This window comes from Gadus morhua, chromosome 10 (assembly GCF_902167405.1).
Source record: "Gadus morhua chromosome 10, gadMor3.0, whole genome shotgun sequence".
NCBI classification, from domain to species: domain Eukaryota; kingdom Metazoa; phylum Chordata; class Actinopteri; order Gadiformes; family Gadidae; genus Gadus; species Gadus morhua.
In genome coordinates this window covers 24,209,355-24,217,736 of record NC_044057.1, presented here as the reverse complement: position 1 = coordinate 24,217,736, position 8,382 = coordinate 24,209,355, and the positions used below count along the sequence as shown (strand labels likewise).

General features: G+C 44.3%; 1 protein-coding gene across 1 annotated transcript in view; it reads right to left on the bottom strand.

The window, feature by feature from the left end:
• cplx2b (complexin 2b) overlaps positions 1 to 8,382 on the bottom strand; it is a 33,763-nt gene extending 25,381 nt beyond the window's left edge. The window contains exon 1 of the mRNA XM_030368898.1: positions 8,248 to 8,382. The gene's annotated coding sequence lies outside the window, so the exon portion shown is untranslated. The remainder of the gene's footprint in view (positions 1 to 8,247) is intronic.

Below are 8,382 nucleotides of genomic sequence, written 5' to 3'. Positions count from 1 at the left end.
CCTGTTCCCATGATAGCTCCATCTCTCTCCCTCTATATCCAGGGGGCCATCATAAACTCATCACTGTGAAGATCGGTGTCGAGGGACTTTTCCCACAGTAACAGTGGCTTTTAACAGTGAGGGTGGGAAGCTATGTGAGTTAGAGCTTGGGTCTAAAGCTAAAAGAAACAGAGTGATCGACCCCTATTTTGCAAAGGCCTCACCTGCATCCATCTGAGAGCGTGATGACGTGTATCTCCATTTTCCTTTGTCTTTAGCTGAACGTGTGTGATCAAGGACTAAAGAGTCAATAGTCAATATCAGTTGATTGGGGAGGGAGATGAGTTGAGAAGAAATCAGATACTATTGAAACAGACTACATAGATACTCTATCCTAGATACTTACTAAATACCTTATCTAATAACATGTTCTCGTTCCGGTTTAATACACTGCTCACAAGTATTGTACCATGCAAGAAAAGAGCTAGAGACAGGGTAAGTGAGAGAGCTAGACATGAGAAAGGCAGAGCAAGAGACGGGATAGATAGAGGCTAGAGCAGGGGTCTCAAACTCGCGGCCCGGGGGCAAATTGAGGCCCGCGGGATGATATTTTGTGGCCCCCTACTTGACATCAAAGTTTAGTGTTAGTGTGGCCCGTGCGTTGTTTTCAAACGCACATAGGGCTTGCCACGCTTTTTTATCACTTGTAAGAGGGTGACCAGATGTCTCGGTTTTGCCAGGACAGTCCCAATTTTGAGTTGCGTGTCCTGAGTCCCGACAAAAGCCAAAGGAAGCTAAAATGTCCCGGTTTCCACCAACCGCTATGAAATGTCCCCTGTTTTCAGCGATTACATAGCCAACGTGATCTAATTATAGCCCGATCATTAACTTCGATTGGGTCAGTCGTGCCCCTTTTTTTTATGGCCCAGCCTGACCCAGACTCTACCTCCAGCGGCCCCCAGGTAAGTTGAGTTTGAGACCCCTGGGCTAGAGAGTGATATAGTGAGAGAGAGAGAGAGATAGAGAGAAAAAAAGAGCGAGAAAGATAAGAGTTAGAGGGAGCTAGAAAGGGAGAGTGAGAGGGAGAGGTTCATCTCTGACATAAAGGGTGACTACTATTCTATAGCCAGGCAGCAGGTAACAAGCAGCTGTTGCAACATGCAGACAGCTGTGTGTGTGTTTCCACAGCCAGTAAATAGACATATAGCCAGTAGAATAATTCTTAACATACACACAAAACAGAGTAACACCTATACACACACACAGACACAAAGACTTGGTGACAAAAATCTTTCTGTCTGTCTCAACCTCTCTCTCACTCTCTCCCCTACTCTCTCTCTCTTTCCCTATGTCAAGTTCACTCCATCCTCTATCAATCCTGTGTCTCTTGCTATCTCTTTAGTTGTGATATCAATCATGCCAGAAAACTGGCACCTTTAAAAAATATAACAATAGCCTTCACTCTCCTGTTCGCTCGTCTTCCTTATTTCCTTATTCTCCTCAACGCTTCCTGTGATTGGTTCCGCTTGACTTTGGCAGCTCATTAATATTCATGAGCAGTGGTGGTACTAACCTAAAAACCAAAAAATGTCCAACTGCTTTCCATGATGATTTTGACGAATGTGTTTAATAAACAATGTGACTGTTCTTCCTAAAGCTCCGTAATGGACTCATCAATGTGAGCAGCTGGTACCAGCAGAGTTGGGAGTCTACGTGTACTTCCTGGGTCACAATGGGGTCAACAAGCACAGCAGGGGGACTGCACTGTAATGAGCAGGCCAACATGGCCGTGTGTGTGTGTGTGTGTGTGTGTGTGTGTGTGTGTGTGTGTGTGTGTGTGTGTGTGTGTGTGTGTGTGTGTGTGTGTGTGTGTGTGTGTGTGTGTGTATTGAAACCCCCGACCAGGAAGTGCCAAAACAGTGAATGCAGGGGAACGGTGAGTCAGGTGGAGGGAGGGTTGACTTCTGTTTTCTCAGTAGCTGCTGTTGTAACAATGCATCATTATTAGGCAGCAGTGTGTGTGTGTGTGTGTGTGTGTGTGTGTGTGTGTGTGTGTGTGTGTGTGTGTGTGTGTGTGTGTGTGTGTGTGTGTATGTGTGTGTGTGTGTGTGTGTGTGTGCGCGCTCGCGCGTGTTTGTATCGGGTCTCCATCAGTCTAAACCTACTCCCAGGCCTACGTGCCTGTGTGTGTGTGGTTGTGTATCTATATATGTGTGTGTATTGGTGCATGTATGTTTCTGTGTGTGTGTGTGTGTGCGTGTGTGTGTGCGGGCTTATCCAGTAACCCCCTGAAAGAGGCGTGTCTCTGGGCGGTTTGGTCGTGTTTCAGCACGTCTGGTGCTGTAGAGGACTGATAAGACAGCTTTATTTTTTTTCACGAAAAACACTGATTACCACTGTTTCACTCCTACCGTCCATACAGTTCCCATACAGACATACACATACCCATCAATTCATCTATCCATCTATCTATTCATTCAGCTACCCACCTCCTTCCATTCATTTTTCCATCCATTATCTATCCATCAACCATCATTAAATCTGGCAACCATCCATCTACTTGCCAAAGGTTTGATGCCAAATATTATTAAATTATTAAAAAATTAGATTGATGCCAAGAGCTTCCTTTAAACTAATGACTGACTTGATTTTTATGTTCACTCTCACTAGGAATACTTCTAACTAATCATATCAATAATATTGATCAGAACACCGTTTGCCTATGGTATTTTTTCACTTTTGTATCTGACATCAGAGACCAAGAGCCCTGTACGATCATATATGATCATACATAATAATTTGGTAATCTTGTGGTATAAAATAACTGGACTAAACCTGACTGGGACTTTTCCTCTTGTTGTCCTCAGACATCTGTAGATAATTGATGGGACGCTGAATGTTTCATGCAGCCACACCCGGTCTGGAACATCTTGCAGCACTAAATTAATCATACACCAAATCTCCTATTAAGAATTTAAATCTCTTTTTTCCTCTGTATCTACACAGGCAGGTACACTGGGGATAGGCTATAATCTGTTTGAGAAATAACCTAAATACGTTAATGTTTACCATGTAAGCGCATTTCACGTTGCTCACGAGTTTATGAGTTCTATGTAAAGTGTTACACAAACACAGATGAGGATTTATCAACTTAATAGTGCACATCAGCGATTTAATTGTTTAAAGATACGTTATTCAGCCAACTTTTACACCGAACCATAGCGCACTCGTTGCCAGAATGACGTTACATGATGGCAGATGAGCCACCATGAATTGTTTTGTTGTTAGCTTAAACTGGGATCCGATGGCTAGGAAATAGACAATTATTCGAAGGTGACTTTTGAGGCAAAATCACAGTTAGGTTTTAATTCATAAATGACTTAATAATGATCTTGATTTTCATATATATATATGTATATATATATTTGTATCCCTGTCTGAAGGCTTGTTAAGTCACTTGCGGAAATCTTTTAGCACGGACAGATTTGGCAGAGAAACAGCCGAACTATCTTCATGCAACACGTCCAACGGCAATGCAGTCAAACCTGTAGCCTCAAATTCCAATCATTGGCTTATTTATAGTCAAAGTCAATCCCGAGCCCCAGACAGAACCGCCTGTCCCCGCGTGCTGCCAGGGCAATGGGCCCTCGTGGGTGTGAGGGTATGCCTCATCCTCAGTGTGTATTGACTATGGCCCAATCCCATTTCTACCCCTTACCCCTTCCCCTTGTTTTGAAGGGGTAAGGGTATGGGGTAAGGGGTAGAAATGGGATTGGGCCTATTTCGGTTGTTGAGGGCAACAATTCTTGGCAAGCTGCATGTTAATGTATGATGTACCCCTACTGTCCACGAGCACCTCCCCCCTCCCACCACATGGATACGGTGAACTCACGTAGCTTTAGCAAACGCTCCATTCTCCATGAAGCCCCTGCCCCCGCGGCATAGGGCAGGGACGGGGCAATGCTGCTGGCCTTTCTGTTGAGGAGCTCAAGGTTTGAATAGAGCTATCCCAAGACGCCCCCTGGTTCATAGGTCTTATGGCGAAGTGCCTTTATCTAGTCTATACATTTGATTAATTTATAGCAACGCTTTGTGTTTCCAATGCATTTCAATGGAGCCTTTGTTGATGCATTGTGAGTCCCTTCCTATAGGACTGGAGTCCCCCAAAATTCATTATTTTTAGTAGACCTTAATGCCATGATTCATATAAAATAGACTCTATCTCACTCTAGTAGTAGTAGAGTTTAAAGACCTCATTCATATAGCAGCGGTCAACAGGAGTACAACAGGCCCCATCCTATAATTTGGGACAATTACGGGGTCATTTAAGAGCATATTAGACATACTAAGAGCATTCCGTCTACTCAATAATGTGCTTGATAATTGAGGTAGGTTACATAGATTCCACGTTCTTCAGAAATGAAAGCACAATTAATCTGGTTCTCTATTCCTTATTTCTATACATATGCAGCTTGCTATATGATCCTTGCACTCGACAGAAATTGTACATTCACACTGAGCAGAAGAATAACCTCTCACACATAAGAGGCTCATTGCCTCGGCGGCACTTGTGATGCTGTGTTCTGTGTGGAGCTGAGGCACCTTAGCAGCCAACCTGGTTGATGTTAGAAACGGTTCGTAACATCACATAACTTGGTATGGCAACGGCTGCGCTATGGTTTGGAGTAAAAGCCAGCTAAATGATGTTGCTTCAACTTAGTAAATGACTGAAGTGCACTTTTAAGGAACCAAATCCCCATCTGGTATTGTGTGTAATGAAACGTGGCACGCATGAACTCCTAAGCCAACGTGAACTGTGCTTACATCCTATATCTCACCAAGCATCCCGTTCCTATCACAGAAGATCCTTCTGGCCACTGGGCTGAGGTGTGACATCAAGCAGGTGTAAGTGTAACACGGATACGGTGAAAGGTGTTATACATAGAAGGTGGTATGTTATTATATACACAACATTTCTGATGGCTTCACCACATATCTGCTATTTCTCCACTCAGGAGCCATGGTTAATGGTATATTTAGAGGACAAACACCTTTCAAAGATGCACACATCATATGTGTACTGACAACCGACATTAAATACCATTTCATTCTCCCCTTTCTCAACTCTAGCTTCATTAGTCTCACAACAACTAAAACACCTTTCAACATATCCCTTGTGGCAGGTTGATGGCTACCCAGCAGCAGGAATGACATGAAGGATTGACACGATGAAATTATTGGTATAATTATTCTATCAAACTATGTCGTTGTGATTGATAAGCGTGGAAGTTTTGATTGGTTAATGATGCCCACACAGCAGGCAAAACGATGCTTCCGATTATTTGTTTGTCACTGAAAGATTTTTTTTTCATGTTCTGCCGTGTTTCCGAACGCTAGTGGAATATTCTGTTATACTACATAAAGTTAAATTATGTTTTGACGTCAATAGAAACAGAGCAGCAATGATCAAATGAGTGTAGTTAAAGCATTAAGCCTAATTGGTAGAGGCTGCTCATTGCTAATTTAATATAATTGCTTGACCAATTCAAACCAAGATCTCCTTAATGAGTGCAAAAATGTAAATGAATGAATGTTTCTCAGTGTGGAGAATCTGGTTTACCCAACCAGTGGACTTGTTTCAGTCCATCATAGTCTAGACCTCTTAGGGTCTTTACATTAGGTGACAAAGCAAGCATTGGAATATTTCAGGAGGTGAGGGACAGGAAATGGGTTTGGGTTTCAAAATAAGGGCGCAGAGCTGCCAGCTATTATGGTCATTCACTTGACTATGATATTTTAGGATACATTTGAATCACCTGCGTCACGTTGAAGGATGTTAGCATGGGAGCCTGATTAGGCTTTTGAAATGTGGGGACATACATTAATGAGAAAGCTTTTAGTTTTATTTATATACACATAATACGGTATTTAGATGGTGACGGTTGTGTTGTTGGACTGATGCCAAAGTAAGTGCTTTGACAATGAACGCCTCCACACGTTGACACATACACTCACTCATTCACGCATCGATGAAAGTGTTTGACCAGCGGCTTGTCATGAGCAGCACGGGTTTTGGTCTGTAACCCATCTCACACATCTCTGCACATAAACCTTCGGGCGAGGAAATATACTATCAACCCCTCCCAGGCGCTGGAATCGGTCTCCTGAGCCTACTGCAGTCGTTGCCCACGCTGAATATATCTGCTGTTTAGCTGGAGGGGGATCTCACATTAAGACTGGTTTGAGGGCCTCTGCCCTGTTTCAGAATAAAGAAGCGCTTTCTCTGTTTGAGCGATCGTGTAACAATGACCGGACCCGAGCTTTTGTGGCATTTCTGGCGATTCTGGCACTCGACCCTCCCCCCCACACTTACACAAAAAGCATGACATCTTCAGCGGAAACAACACTTTATAAATGCACTATGCACTGGGCGGCAGTAGCTCAGAAGGTAGAGCGGGTTGGCTGATAACCTGAAGGTTGTTGGTTCGATCCCCGGCTCCTCCTAGCTGAGTGTCGAGGTGTCCTTGAGCAAGGCACCTAACCCTGACTGTTAGCTCACGTCCTGTGAGGACTAGAGGCAGGTGGGATCAGTAACCCTCTCCTCGAAATCTACTACTACTGAAGATGAATGAATTTCATCGCTGGATCGACAATTGGGCCGGTCCAGCAACTCCCAATGGCTAGCCGTTATAGGAGCATATAACTGTACTGTACTATTATCTATTAGCATCAAATAAAAAGTGTAAAAGCAGGTGTGCAAAGAGGGTCAACAATAAGGAGGAGTGGCTGGTGCACGGTGCATTGCACCATAAAGGCCATATCTCATTCTCATTTAATAAATAATGTTTCTTCCCAATACACTGTGCCAGGTATCAAACCCACACACACAGGCAAACACAAGCTTCTGCTCTACAGATTGCTCCCTTGCAGTCCAGTCCAAACTCACATTCCTCTCTCTTCTGCCAGGTTGAACGGACTGTTGACCCAACAGCGTCATGTTTTGTTATAGTGGAGTAGCACAGTGGTAGTATAGTAAAGGAGGAGCATAGAAGGTAAAAAAAAAAAACTCAAAGCATTGTTTCCTGTTCTTCTAGTTAGTAGAACATCCATCAATGACTTGTTCTCAATAGGTATTACCTTCGATTTAAAAGGATAACTTCTTTTTAATTGATCTAAACAATACAATCCATGTATTTTGATTGAATTAATTATGTTTCAGGATGAGCATGACCCCTCAATGTATTATGGTTCCTCAGTGAGTAGGCAGGCACCACTATGGTACAATAAGAAGATCATGCAAAGAAGCGCAATGCTCCCACATAGTACCCATTTTATTGAGCAGCCACTATATCCTACCAAACGCTTTCACTGCCCACCAACGCATACGCACACCCACTCACAACACAAGCATGCATTCGTCTCTGACAAGCTTCCATTGCACCCCCCCCCCCCCCCCGCCCCCCTTCCCCCATCCACACTTACACGCGCGCACACACACACACACACACACACACACACACACACACACACACACACACACACACACACACACACACACACACACACACACACACACACACACACACACAAACACACACACACACACGCTCGCTAACTCGCACGCACAAACACCGACATGTTCACGCACATACTCACACATTCACTCCGAGGCTAGTACCCTGCGAGTGGGTTACATCAATCGATGCACTATGCAGCTATGGAAGCTAATCAATGCACTACGATAACTTCTAAATAATTTAACACCAGAGGAGATTCCTCGAATGCCTTATAAAACGCGCAAAGCCGCAGACAGCCCCTTAAAAACACAAAATAAACCAAGATTCGGTGGATTATTCCGAAGCAAAAAAGGACAATATCTAAAAGCATTTGGGTGTGGAATTCTTGAAACGCGCTTTACGCATTGTGTGATAGGTGTGTGGCATCGCTGTAGCGTCCTCCTCCCTCCACCCTGTTGAGCTCTCGGCGAAAGGACCGGGCTGTCGGTACACCTGTGGACACGGCTAACCCCGGGTTGGAAAGGGACAACACCTCACATCTAAACCTAGTGGCAAGAATAACCCCCTCTCCTCTCACCTCCCTAGCTCTCCATCCTCACACTAACACCAGCAGCAGCTAGCGGGCAGGGAGACTCCACTACAGCGATACCCCCCGCAACATGTTGTTTCCATAACGGTCTTGTGTTGTTGTAAGTGTGAGTGTTGATATTTTACAAAAGAAGATCGAGGTTTGTTAATGAGTTTGACTAACCTGGCTGTAAGTGTCTGGGGTAAACCGCAGCGTCCAAACGGCTCTGGAACGGTCTGCGCCCAACCTTTGATGCTTCTTCCTCTTCTCTCGCTCTCTCTCTCGCGCGCGCGCTCTCTCTCTCTCTCTCTCTCTCTC